Source organism: Triticum urartu, chromosome 5A (genome assembly GCF_056163025.1).
Source record: "Triticum urartu cultivar PI428250 chromosome 5A, HENAU_Tu73, whole genome shotgun sequence".
Lineage (NCBI taxonomy): Eukaryota > Viridiplantae > Streptophyta > Magnoliopsida > Poales > Poaceae > Triticum > Triticum urartu.
The window spans coordinates 558456244-558469851 of record NC_141877.1 but is presented as its reverse complement, the minus strand read 5'-3'; the positions used below and the strand labels follow the sequence as shown (position 1 = coordinate 558469851).

General features: G+C 47.1%; 1 long non-coding RNA gene across 1 annotated transcript; it reads left to right on the top strand.

Annotated features, from left to right (window-relative positions):
- The first annotated feature begins 12154 nt into the window (after positions 1 to 12154).
- LOC147972848 (uncharacterized) lies at positions 12155 to 13246 on the top strand. The gene is made up of 2 exons (XR_015603510.1): positions 12155 to 12667; positions 12873 to 13246. It is a non-coding gene; the product is annotated as an uncharacterized LOC147972848 (long non-coding RNA).
- Positions 13247 to 13608: the final 362 nt, after the last annotated feature.

Below are 13608 nucleotides of genomic sequence, written 5' to 3'. Positions count from 1 at the left end.
CCCTATGCTTTAGACGTAGGCTCTACAGTATGTTATGCTGTGTACCACACCTGAAGTGTGCCTTGCCATGAGTCAGTCAAGGGGTACAAGAGTGATCCAGGAATGGATCACACGACAGCGGTCGAACTTATCCTTAGTAACTAGTGGACTAAGGAATTCTCTCGATTATGGAGGTGGTAAAAGAGTTCGTCGTAAAGGGTTACGTCCATGCAAACTTTGACACTAATCCGGATGACTCTGAGTAGTAAACCAGATTTGTATAGTAGAACAGTTATTTGGAATAGCTCCAAGTAGCGCGTGGTAGCTGCATCTACAAGATGACATGGAGATTTATAAAGCACACATGGATCTGAAAGGTTCGGACTCATTGACTAATAAACCTCTCTCACAAGCAAGATATGAACAAACCCCATGGGTGTTGGATTCATTACAATCACATAGTGATGTGAACTAGATTATTGACTCTAGTGCAAGTGGGAGACTGTTGGAAATTGTTGGGGAACGTTGCAGAAAACAAAAATTTTCCTACGGTTTCACCAAGATCCATCTATGAGTTCATCAAGCAACGAGTGATCAGATTGCATCCCCGTATACAATTCCCTTTGTCAATCGGTACGTTACTTGCCCGAGATTCGATCGTCGGTATCCCAATACCTCATTCAATCTCGTTACCGGCAAGTCACTTTACTCGTACCATAATGCATGATCCCGTGACCAGACACTTGGTCACTTTGAGCTCATTATGATGATGCATTACCGAGTGGGCCCAGAGATACCTCTCCGTCATACGGAGTGACAAATCCCAGTCTTGATCCGTGTCAACCCAACAGACACTTTCGGAGATACCCGTAGTATACCTTTATAGTCACCCAGTTACGTTGTGACGTTTGGTACACCCAGAGCACTCCTACGGTATTCGGGAGTTACACGATCTCATGGTCTAAGGAAAAGATACTTGACATTGGACAAACTCTAGCAAACGAACTATACGATCTTGTGCTATGTTTAGGATTGGGTCTTGTCCATCACATCATTCTCCCAATGATGTGATCTCGTTATCAATGACATCCAATGTCCATAGTCAGGAAACCATGACTATCTATTGATCAATGAGCTAGTCAACTAGAGGCTTACTAGGGACATGTTGGTGTCTATGTATTCACACATGTATTACGATTTCCGGATAACACAATTATAGCATGAATAAAAGACAATTATCATGAACAAGGAAATATAATAATAATCCTTTTATTATTGCCTCTAGGGCATATTTCCAACAGTCTCCCACTTGCACTAGAGTCAATAATCTAGTTACATTGTGATGAATCGAACACCCATAGAGTTCTGGTGTTGATCATGTTTTGCCCTAGGGAGAGGTTTAGTCAACGGATCTGCGACATTCAGGTCCGTATGTACTTTACAAATATCTATGTCTCCATCTTGAACATTTTCACGAATGGAGTTGAAGCGACGCTTGATGTGCCTGGTCTTCTTGTGAAACCTGGGCTCCTTGGCAAGTGCAATAGCTCAAGTGTTGTCACAGAAGAGTTTGATCGGCCCCGACGCATTGGGTATGACTCCTAGGTCGGTGATGAACTCCTTCACCCAAATTGCTTCATGCGCTGCCTCCGAGGCCGCCATGTACTCCGCTTCACATGTAGATCCCGCCACGACGCTCTGCTTGCAGCTGCACCAGCTTACTGCTCCACCATTTAACATATACACGTATCCGGTTTGTGACTTAGAGTCATCCAGATCTGTGTCGAAGCTAGCATCGATGTAACCCTTTACGACGAGGTCTTCGTCACCTCCATAAACGAGAAACATGTCCTTAGTCCTTTTCAGGTACTTCAGGATATTCTTGACCGATGTCCAGTGTTCCTTGCCGGGATTACTTTGGTACCTACCTACCAAACTTACGGCAAGGTTTACATCAGGTCTGGTACACAGCATGGCATACATAATAGACCCTATGGCTGAGGCATAGGGGATGACACTCATCTCTTCTATATCTTCTGTCGTGGTCGGACATTGAGCTGAGCTCAATTTCACACCTTGCAACACAGGCAAGAACCCCTTATTAGACTGATCCATATTGAACTTCTTCAATATCTTATCAAGGTATGTGCTTTGTGAAAGACCTATGAGGTGTCTTGATCTATCTCTATAGATCTTGATGCCTAATATATAAGCAGCTTCTCCAAGGTCCTTCATTGAAAAACTCTTATTCAAGTAGGCCTTAATGCTGTCCAAAAGGTCTATATCATTTCCCATCAAAAGTATGTCATCTACATATAATATGAGAAATGCTACAGAGCTCCCACTCACTTTCTTGTAAACGCAGGCTTCTCCATAAGTCTGCATAAACCCAAACGCTTTGATCATCTCATCAAAGCGAATGTTCCAACTCCGAGATGCTTGCACCAGCCCATAAATCGAGCGTTGGAGCTTGCACACCTTGTCAGCATTTTTAGGATCGACAAAACCTTCCGGCTGCATCATATACAATTCTTCCTTAAGAAAACCATTAAGGAATGCCGTTTTGACGTCCATTTGCCATATCTAATAATCATAGAATGCGGCAATTGCTAACATGATTCGGACGGACTTCAGCTTCGCTACGGGTGAGAAAGTCTCATCATAGTCAACCCCTTGAACTTGTCGATAACCCTTAGCGACAAGCCGAGCTTTATAGATGGTCACATTTCCATCCGCGTCTGCCTTCTTCTTAAAGATCCATTTATTTTCTATGGCTCGCCGCTCAACGGGCAAGTCAGTCAAAGTCCATACTTCGTTTTCATACATGGATCCTATCTCGGATTTCATGGCTTCCAGCCATTTGTTGGAATCCGGGCCCGCCATCGCTTCTTCATAGTTTGAAGGTTCACTGTTGTCTAACAACATGATTTCCAAGACAGGGTTGCCGTACCACTCTGGTGCGGAACGTGTCCTTGTGGACCTACGAAGTTCAGTAGCAACTTGATATGAAGTTTCATGATCATCATCATTAACAACCTCTCTAGTCGGTGCAGGCACCTCAGGAACATTTTCTTGAGTTGCGCCATTTTCTTGTTCAAGAGGTAATACTTCATCAAGTTCTACTTTCCTCCCACTTACTTCTTTCGAGAGAAACTCCTTCTCTAGAAAGGATCCATTCTTGGCAACAAAGATCTTGCCTTCGGATCTGAGGTAGAAGGTATACCCAATAGTTTCTTTAGGGTATCCTATGAAGACGCATTTTTCCGACTTGGGTTCGAGCTTTTCAGGTTGAAGTTTCTTGACATAAGCATCGCATCCCCAAACTTTTAGAAACGACAGCTTAGGTTTCTTCCCAAACCATAATTCATACGGTGTCGTCTCAACGGATTTTGACGGAGCCCTATTTAAAGTGAATGCGGCAGTCTCTAAAGCATAGCCCCAAAATGATAGCGGTAAATCGGTAAGAGACATCATAGATCGCACCATATCTAATAGAGTGCGATTACGACGTTCGGACACACCATTACGCTGAGGTGTTCCAGGCGGCGTCAGTTGTGAAACTATTCCACATTTTCTTAAGTGTGTGCCAAACTCGTGACTCAAGTATTCTCCTCCACGATCTGATCGCAAGAACTTGATTTTCCTGTCACGTTGATTCTCAACCTCACTCTAAAATTCCTTGAACTTTTCAAAGGTCTCAGACTTGTGTTTCATTAAATAGACATACCCATATCTACTCAAGTCATCAGTGAGGGTGAGAACATAACGATAGCCACCGCGAGCCTCAACACTCATTGGACCGCACACATCAGTATGTATGATTTCCAATAAGTTGGTTGCTCGCTCCATTGTTCCTGAGAATGGAGTCTTGGTCATTTTACCCATGAGGCATGGTTCGCACGTGTCAAATGATTCGTAATCAAGAGACTCTAAAAGTCCATCTGCATGGAGCTTCTTCATGCGTTTGACACCTATGTGACCAAGGTGGCAGTGCCACAAGTATGTGGGACTATCATTATCAACCTTACATCTTTTGGTATTCACACTATGAATATGTGTAGCATTACGCTCGAGATTCATTAAGAATAAACCATTCACCATCAGAGCATGACCATAAAACATATCTCTCATATAAATAGAACAACCATTATTCTCGGATTTAAATGAGTAGCCATCTCGAATTAAACGAGATCCTGATACAATGTTCATGCTCAAAGCTGGCACTAAATAACAATTATTGAGGTTTAAAACTAATCCCGTAGGTAAATGTAGAGGTAGTGTGCTGACGGCGATCACATCGACCTTGGAACCATTCCCGACGCGCATCGTCACCTCGTCCTTCGCCAGTCTCCGCTTATTCCGCAGCTCCTGCTTTGAGTTACAAATGTGGGCAACTGCACCGATATCAAATACCCAGGAGCTACTACGAGTACTGGTAAGGTACACATCAATTACATGTATATCACATATACCTTTCGTGATGCCGGCCTTCTTGTCTGCTAAGTATTTGGGGCAGTTCCGCTTCCAGTGACCACTTCCCTTGCAATAAAAACACTCAGTCTCGGGCTTGGGTCCATTCTTTGGCTTCTTCCCGGCAGCTTGCTTACCGGGCGTGGCAACTCCCTTGCCGTCCTTCTTGAAGTTCTTCTTACCCTTGCCCTTCTTAAACTTAGTGGTTTTATTCACCATCAACACTTGATGTTCCTTTTTGACTTCTACCTCTGCTGATTTCAGCATTGCAAATACTTCAGGAATGGTCTTTTCCATCCCCTGCATATTGAAGTTCATCACAAAGCTCTTGTAGCTCGGTGGAAGCGACTGAAGGATTATGTCGATGACCGCGTCATCCGGGAGATTAAGTCCCAGCTGAGTCAAGCGGTTATGTAACCCAGACATAGTGAGTATGTGCTCACTGACAGAACTGTTTTCCTCCATCTTACAGCTGAAGAACTTGTTGGAGACTTCATATCTCTCGACCCGGGCATGAGCTTGAAAAACCATTTTCAGCTCTTCGAACATCTCATATGCTCCGTATCTCTCAAAACGCTTTTGGAGCCCCGGCTCTAAGCTGTAAAGCATGCCGCACTGAACGAGGGAGTAATCATCGATACGTGTCTGCCAAGCGTTCATAACGTCTTGTTCTGCAGAGAGAGCATGTGCTTCACCTAGCGGTGCTTGTAGGACATAATCTTTCTTGGCAGCTATGAGGATGATCCTCAGGTTCCGGACCCAGTCCGTATAGTCGCTGCCATCGTCTTTCAGCTTGGTTTTCTCTAGGAACGCATTGAAGTTGAGGACAACGTTGGCCATTTGATCTACAATACATGTTGTAAAGATTTTAGACTAAGTTCATGATAATTAAGTTCATCTAATCAAATTATTCAATGAACTCCCACTTAGATAGACATCCCTCTAGTCATCTAAGTATAACATGATCCGAGTTAACTAGGCCGTGTCCGATCATCACGTGAGATGGACTAGTCAACATCGGTGAACATCTTCATGTTGATCGTATCTTCTATACGACTCATGCTCGACCTTTCGGTCTTCTGTGTTCCGAGGCCATGTCTGTACATGCTAGGCTCGTCAAGTCAACCTAAGTGTTTGCATGTGTAAATCTGTCTTACACCCGTTGTATGTGAACGTTGGAATCTATCACACCCGATCATCACGTGGTGCTTCGAAACAACGAACTGTCGCAACAGTGCACAATTAGGGGGAACACTTTCTTGAAATTATTATGAGGGATCATCTTATTTACTACCGTCGTTCAAAGTAAAAAAGATGCAAAAACATGATAAACATCACATGCAATCAAATAATAATAGTGACATGATATGGCCAATATCACATAGCTCCTTTGATCTCCATCTTGGGGCTCCATGATCATCTTGTCACCGGCATGACACCATGATCTCCATCATCATGATCTCCATCATCGTGTCTCCATGAAGTTGCTCGCCAAATATTACTTCTACTACTATGGCTAACACGTTTAGCAATAAACTAAAGTAATTTACATGGCGTTTCTCAATGACACGCAGGTCATACAAAAAATAAAGACAACTCCTATGGCTCCTGCCGGTTGTCATACTCATCGACATGCAAGTCGTGATTCCTATTACAATAGCATGAACATCTCATACATCACATATATATCATTCATCATTCATCACAACTTTGGCCATATCACATCACAAAACACTTGCTGCAAAAACAAGTTAGACGTCCTCTAATTGTTGTTGCAAGTTTTTACGTGGCTGCAATAGGGTTCTAGCAAGAATGTTTTCTTACCTACGTGAAAGCCACAACATGATTTGTCAACTTCTATTTACCCTTCATAAGGACCCTTTTCATCGAATCCGCTCCAACTGAAGTGGGAGAGACAGACACCCGCCAGCCACCTTATGCAACTGGTGCATGTCAGTCGGTGGAACCGGTCTCACGTAAGCGTACGTGTAAGGTTGGTCCGGGCCGCTTCATCCCACAATACCGCTGAAGCAAAATAAGACTAGTAGTGGCAAGAAAGTTGACAACATCTAGGCCCACAACAAATTGTGTTCTACTCGTGCAAAAAGAACTACGCATAAACCTGGCTCTGATACCACTGTTGGGGAACGTTGCAGAAAACAAAAATTTTCCTACGGTTTCACCAAGATCCATCTATGAGTTCATCTAGCAACGAGTGATCATACTGCATCTACATACCTTTGTAGATCACGCGCGGAAGCGTTCAAAGAACGGGGATGAGGAAGTCGTACTCGACGTGATCCAAATCACCGAAGATCCTAGCGCCGAACGGACGGCACCTCCGCGTTCAAAACACGTACGGTCAGTGTGACATCTCCTCCTTCTTGATCCAGCAAGGGGGAAGGAGAGGTTGATGAAGATCCAGCAGCACGACGGCGTGGTGGTGGATGCAGGAGTCACCACAGTAGGGCTTCGCCGTTCTACTGCGAGAGGGAGAGGTGTAGCAGGGGAGAGGGAGGCGCCAAGAGTCAAGGGTGCGGCTGCCCCTCCCCCCCTTTATATAGGCTCCCCTAGGGGGGCGCCGGCCCTAGGAGATGGGATCTCCTAGGGGGGGCGGCGGCCAAGGGGTTGAGTGCCCCCCAAGCCAGGTGGGGCGCCCCCCACCCTAGGGTTCCCAACCCTAGGCGCATGGGGTGGGCCAAAGGGGGCGCACCAGCCCACTATGGGCTGGTTCCCCTCCCCACTTCAGCCCATGGGGCCCTCCGGGATGGGTGGCCCCACCCGATGGACCCCCGGGACCCTTCCGATGGTCCCGGTACAATACCGGTGACCCCTGAAACTCTCCCGATGGCCGAACCTGCACTTCCTATATATAATTCTTCACCTCCGGACCATTCCGGAACTCCTCGTGACATCCGGGATCTCATCCGGGACTCCGAACAACTTTCGGGTTACTGCATATTCATATCTCTACAACCCTAGCGTCACCGAACCTTAAGTGTGTAGACCCTACGGGTTCGGGAGACATGTAGACATGACCGAGATGGCTCTCCGGTCAATAACCAACAGCGGGATCTGGATACCCATGTTGGCTCCCACATGCTCCTCGATGATCTCATTGGATGAACCACAATGTCGAGGATTCAAGCAACCCCGTATACAATTCCCTTTGTCAATCGGTACGTTACTTGCCCGAGATTCGATCGTCGGTATCCCAATACCTCATTCAATCTCGTTACCGGCAAGTCACTTTACTCGTACCATAATGCATGATCCCGTGACCAGACACTTGGTCACTTTGAGCTCATTATGATGATGCATTACCGAGTGGGCCTAGAGATACCTCTCTGTCATACGGAGTGACAAATCCCAGTCTTCATCCGTGTTAACCCAACAGACACTTTCGGAGATACCCGTAGTATACCTTTATAGTCACTCAGTTATGTTGTGACGTTTGGTACACCCAAAGCACTCCTACGGTATCCGGGAGTTACACGATCTCATGGTCTAAGGAAAAGATACTTGACATTGGAAAAACTCTAGCAAACGAACTATGCGATCTTGTGCTATGTTTAGGATTGGGTCTTGTCCATCACATCATTCTCCTAATGATGTGATCTCGTTATCAATGACATCCAATGTCCATAGTCAGGAAACCATGACTATCTATTGATCAATGAGCTAGTCAACAAGAGGCTTACTAGGGACATGTTGGTGTCTATGTATTCACACATGTATTACGATTTCCGGATAACACAATTATAGCATGAATAAAAGACAATTATCATGAACAAGGAAATATAATAATAACCATTTTATTATTGCCTCTAGGGCATATTTCTGTTGGAAATATGCCCTAGAGGCAATAATAAAATGGTTATTATTATATTTCCTTGTTCATGATGATTGTCTATTGTTCATGCTATAATTGTGTTATCCGAAAACCGTAATACATGTGTGAATACATAGACCACAACATGTCCCTAGTAAGCCTCTAGTTGACTAGCTTGTTGATCAATAGATGGTCATGGTTTCCTGATCATGGACATTGGATGCCATTGATAACAGGATCACATCATGTAGTTCGTCTGCTATAGTTTTTCTAATTTCAAGTATCATTTCCTTAGACCATGAGATTGTGCAACTCACGGATACCGTAGGAATGATTTGGGTGTACCAAACGTCAGAACATAACTGGGTGGCTATAAAGGTGCACTACGGGTATCTCTGAAAGTGTCTGTTGGGTTGGCACGAATCGAGACTAGGATTTGTCACTCCGTGTAACGGAGAGGTATCTCTGGGCCCACTCGGTAGGACATCATCATAATGTGCACAATGTGACCAAGGAGTTGATCACGGGATGATGTGTTACGGAATGAGTAAAGAGACTTGCCGGTAACGAGATCGAACGAGGTATCGGGATACCGACGATCGAATCTCGGGCAAGTATCGTACCGATAGACAAAGGGAATTGAATACGAGATTGATTGAATCCTTGACATCGTGGTTCATCCGATGAGATCATCGTGGAGCATGTGGGAGCCAACATGGGTATCCAGATCCCGCTATTGGTTATTGACCGGAGAGTTGTCTCGGCCATGTCTGCATGACTCCCGAGCCCGTAGGGTCTACACACTTAAGGTTCGATGACGCTAGGGTTATAGGGAAAGTATGTACGCGGTTACCGAATGTCGTTCGGAGTCCTGGATGAGATCCCGGACGTCACGAGGAGTTCCGGAATGGTTCGGAGGTAAAGATTTATATGTGGGAAGTCCCATTTTGGTCATCGGAAAAGTTTCGGATGCTATCGGTAATGTACCGGGACCACCGAGAGGGTCCCGGGGGTCCACCAGGTGGGGCCACCAGCCCCAGAAGGTTGCGTGGGCCAAGTGTGGGAGGGGACCAGCCCCAGGTAGGCTGGTGCGCCCCCCACCAAGTTCCAAGGCACGTGGAGAGTGGGAGGGGGCAAACCCTAGGTCCAGATGGGCCTTAAGGCCCACCCTAGGGCGCCCCCCTCTCTTCCCCCCCTTGGCCGCAACCCTAGATGGGTTTTGGGGCTGCCACCACCCCTAGGGAGGGAACCTTAGATGGGGGCGCAACCCCTCCCCTTCCCCTATATATACTTGAGGTATTGGGGGCTGCCCAACATATGATTTGATCTCTCTCTTGGCGCAGCCCTACCTCTCTCCCTCCTCGTCTCTCGTAGTGCTTGGCGAAGCCCTGCTGGAATCCCGCGCTCCTCCACCACCACCATGCTGTCGTGCTGCTGCTGGACGGAGTCTTCCCCAACCTCTCCCTCTCTCCTTGCTGGATCAAGGCGTGGCAGACATTACCGGGCTGTATGTGTGTTGAACGCGGAGGCGCCGTTGTTCGGTGCTTAGATCGGAATTGACCGTGATCTAAATCGCTACGAGTACGACTCCTTCATCCGCGTTCTTGTAACGCTTCCGCTTAGCGATCTACAAGAGTATGTAGATGCACTCCTCTTCCCTTCGTTGCTAGATTACTCCATAGATTGATCTTGGTGATGCATAAAAAATTTAAATTTCTGCTACGCTCCCCAACAAATACAGTTGTATCTAAAGCATAACCCCAAAATGATAGCGGTAAATCAGTAAGAGACATCATAGATTGCACCATATCTAGTAAAGTATGATTACGACGTTCGGGCACACCATTACGCTATGGTGTTCCGTGTGGCGTGAGTTGCGAAACTATTCCGCATTGTTTTAAATGAAGACCAAACTCGTAACTCAAATATTCTCCTCCACAATCAGATCATAGAAACTTTATTTTCTTGTTACGATGATTTTCCACTTCACTCTGAAATTCTTTGAACTTTTCAAATGTTTCAGACTTATGTTTCATCAAGTAGATATACCCATATCTGCTCAAATTATCTGTGAAGGTGAGAAAATAACGATACCCGCCGCGAGCCTCAACATTCATCGGACCATATACATCAGTATGTATGTTTTCCAACAAATCTGTTGCTCGCTCCATAGTTCCGGAGAATATATCAGTATGGATGTTGATCCCGCAGTGCGACACCATCTCCCTCACCCTGTGCCCACGTAGCCGAGGACGAGCCCCACCACGCCGCCGCCGCTCCGGCGGCGGCGAAGCTGGCCCATTGTACTCGTCGACATAGTCCTCGACGTCATAGCTCATCTCCCGCACCTGGTCCCTCCACTCCCTCGTCTGCAGGTCGAGCGGCGCCGCGGCGTCGGCGTCGGTCGGCCAGCCGCTCGAGGAGCGCGTTCATGCTGCTCAGCTCGTCCCTCAGGAAGGCCACCTCCCACCACGTGTCGCGCTGCATCTGGTTCTGGTAGCAGTCCTCCCCCAGCAGCTCGGCGAGCTTGGCGAGCAGGGAGCTCATCGCCCCCGTCGCGGCGCTCGCCATGATCCCGCCACCCCCGTCCATCCCTTATGGATTGCGTCCCTTGTCACACAGAGCAGAGAATGATGGAAGGGAGCAAACGGGCGGAGTAGACGAGTCGTATCAAATCTCTGTATGGGTCTTGGTCAACAACGCGACGCGGCAAGGCAAAGAAAAGAGTAGTCCTTTGGACTTTGGAGGTGGAAGATAGGGACGGGGATATGCGGCGGTGTGAAGGCGAGTAAAACAGAGCACCGCCGCCGCTCGCCGTCGAGGCTCCGGAGGCGCTGGGCGCCCCTGCCGTCGGCTGCCTCTATTCTCCTTCTATTTTATTTTTTTGACAACTGATTGTGCCCCGATTTTTTCGGGAGAGATTTTTTTGCTTTAGGTCTTTTTTGATTCGATAGAGGTGTGTGATTGCTTCTTTGATTTTCTTTGCATTTATTTCTCACCCACCGCTTTACTACTTCTACCTTCTCGCATTGGCTGCACCCAATCTCCTTCTCTCCTTTCTCGCAAGATCCACTTTGTCTCGTTGCGGTTTATCGACCAAGCTATTCGATCGGGAGTGGCGATGGTGGCAGGGGAAGCAAGGATGGTGCAGGTCGTGCTAATGATGCTGACAGGCCGTCCCGGCATCATCGTCGTGCGCTGGCAGCCCATGAGACACCGCACCCGAGCGCAACCAAAAACACTACATGCCCACGTGTCATGGACCCCAGGAAAACCAACCGGGTGCGAGGTGGCCGTTGAGATCGGATAGAGGTGAGCGCGCCAAGGGGCCGTTCGCGCGAGGCCTGGGCGCAGCAGACGGCTCGGAGGGCACTCTCACACCGGCGAGGTTCCAGAAGGCGGCTACTCGAGCGTCTTTTATTGGAGTATAAAATGGCCTTGGACCCTTTTTTTTTAAAAAAAAAGAAGAGAGAAAGAAAAAAGGACTTGGCCAACGCCATTTTATTCCGAACTTAAACAAAGGTGGAAGGAAGTATGTAAGTTGAATTTTGGAAATTCAACTGATGTAATCATGGAAAGAGCCCAAGGAAAGGTACGTAGGAACAAGAATCCGATAGTTCTCTGTAGCTTGATCCTTAAGCTTGGCATCGCAACCATTCGGTTCCTCCTCCGCTCAAAGCCTCCCTCTCCCCTTTCCCCTCGATGCAAAGCCCCCACACTTTGCAGGAGAATCGCTTCGCGTCTGGACGTCAGTTGGAGGGAGATCGCTCCCCTCGCTCGTACGACGCCTGCATGTCACGACCACAAAGGAATATCTATCAAACATTAATCTCCTCCGCACTCCGAAAGTCTCACCGGAATATCATCGTCATCATCATCGTAGTCGTAGCTGGTCTAACCACCACACAAACCGGTCGCCCGCTTTGCCGCGTACCGGCGCCACCACCCGGATCGCCGACGATCTCCGCCGAAAACGACGGCTCGGGCATCTAATCCGCAGCTGCTTTTGTCGCCTTCGCCTGGCGCGCGGCACCCTTCCGACCTCCGCCCGCCTTTCCCGCCGCTAGATATAGAGCTGCGCCTCGGTGCGCATACAGGGCAGTTCATGGCCTGACACGCGCGCGGGAAGAAGATTAAAAATACACGATCTTGGTGGTCTTCTTGGTTCCGCGTCATGGTTGTCGAGGGGAATGACGCCGGATCCGAAAGAGAGACGCATGGCGTGCGTGTGGCGCGTTTCGGACCAGGCTTCATTCCCCATGACACCATCATGGTTCAGGTTCACGGACTCGGCCTCGGCGGGTGTTCTTGTGAGCTCCGCCTGTGCTTCCCTCCGTGTGGTCTGAAGCACAGCAGACAACCATGGCCTGCCTGCAGCTAGCGAAGGTAAAGGTGTAACTAGATACTACTCCAGTATTGTTTTCTAATGGATTGTGAGATCAATACTACTCTGCCGTGGCTGCTGCAGTAGACTTGCTCTGGCCGGCGCACGAGCATGCATGGATGCTCTGCAGCTGAGCATCGATGCAGCTTCGGCGATCATATCCTCTTTTCTCCTTGGCTAATTTCAGGCTGACGATTATTGTAATAGGGAAGGATTTCTTCAAGATGAGGTGCGCGCATGACAGATGGGTCGACATAAATCAACTCCAGAGCAACTCTGCTTACAGCAAAGCAAATAGAAGAACTGTAGTTTGATCAAGTACTCCAAGACCACCAAATCTATCAGCCTGTTTTCAGAATGTAAGCTGCATGCTGCAATGTCAGAGACTGCATGCTGCAAATGTCAGATTTAGGTGCAAACATTCAGCATCAAGGCAACTGCAATCACAAGTTTGTAACACGGCATAACTGCTGCGGCACAGTTAAACTAATTCCAGAGGCCCCTTTCATTTCATGTCATTTTGTTTTGTTTCATCAGTGATGGCTCAGTGGGGTGCATCTAATGTCAGTTTCAGTTATTCACAGCCATATCCTGTCTATTTTTTTACTTTAACCAAAAGGGAAACAAGCATTTAAAATACAGGCACATGACAACATCAGTGCAAGCTCTACTGTTTCCGACAACATAGGGATGACTTGCTTGCCGCAGTGCAGGTTACCACTTGTTGGAACAAGCTTCTTCATCTCACGCTGGTTACCCCTTCTACAATAAAATGTAACATCCAAAACAGTCCCCAAAACAGATTCAGAGAAATGTGTTAAGTTTGGCATTCCCCTTCTACAATAAATTCTAACACGCAAAACAATAATAATTAAAAATAAGTAAACAAAATATCCGTACATTTTTAAAATCATGGTACTTTCAAAAAACCGTTCATATTTAA